A 1299-nucleotide genomic window follows, 5' to 3' on the forward strand; every position below is an offset into this window, starting at 1 on the left:
CCCGCTCTGATACCACTTGTTAGTGCAAGATGACACAACAATAGTAATGCAGAAGGTAAATCAAGAGAGACAAAATACACAAGCACACACCAATAGCTTTATTAGAAATCGCCTTGTACACTCAATTACAAGATCTGCTTAATCAGCTTATCCAGCCTGTTAACACCCGAACAGCTGCTACTGAAAGATTCCTAAGCTACCCGCTTATGTCTCTCTACCGTCAAGTACTTCAGCCACTGCTTCAGCACGACCCAGAACGCTTCCAAGAGCTTCTCTCTCTTTCTATAAGATCAGCCTATGTGTCTCTGTCTCTATACAAACGACCCCATAGCTATCTTATAGTTATTCTCCATGTTCCCGAAACCCTAGTTTCCAAGGCAACATGTATGGACATCTTCCATAACAATAAGTGCAACTTTCTTTTTCTTGGAATGCACTTATTCCTCTTTCTTTAAGTCATAAACTTGCTCCTCAAGTTTATTCCTCTTTCCATATCTCCAAGATACTCCCTTGCTCTCCAAGTCTACACGACTCCAGCTCAGCATCTTGACTCCACATGGTCTTCACCACTTAACCCGACGTCTGCTTCAACAACTACGTCAGCGACTACTTCAGGGCAGACATCTTACATCTTCAGTTCGGGTAGATTGGCTAGACGAGGACCACTGAACTACGTACTTGTTGTGTCTCTGCAGCGTGTAGTTAATTAGTACACTGACCTAATCGTACAAAAATAACCACTTTTGTATAGACAAAGACGAAAGAAATGCTTAAGAGGATACTTTTGCAGACAAGGGGCTTCCTGATTCGGCTGAGAAGTTGGGACATTTTTTAGAAAATTTCTATACTAATTTGGTGATTTCTTGTGTTTTTTTCTTTCTCAAGTTCTCAAGTGTATTATCTAATAGAGATGAAAAGTACAAGCCTTGGATAACAAGTTTACAATAAAAATAATATTAAGAGAAAAATAGTTTTAAGGAAATAAAAATGTTTGGACACCAAGTTAAACCAATTAAAAGGTTATAACAAATTTTAAGATCTTATACAGAAACTTTTAAGAGATAGTCAAAACACGCCTTGGACACCAAGTTGAAACACATTGATTTTCATAAAAAATAAAAGAAGTAAATTACACGATAACTTACCCAAGTGCATGTGCATCTAGGCAGTCCCTTGCCTCAGTGTAAAGAAAAGAAACATTCGCTTTTGGCATCAAATTTTTTTGAAAGATTTGTAAGGCATGTATATATCCATAAATTAAATGTTATTGATTGTTCCTCAGCTTCAGTATAGTATATA

This window comes from Brassica oleracea, chromosome C2 (genome assembly GCF_000695525.1).
Source record: "Brassica oleracea var. oleracea cultivar TO1000 chromosome C2, BOL, whole genome shotgun sequence".
Lineage (NCBI taxonomy): Eukaryota > Viridiplantae > Streptophyta > Magnoliopsida > Brassicales > Brassicaceae > Brassica > Brassica oleracea.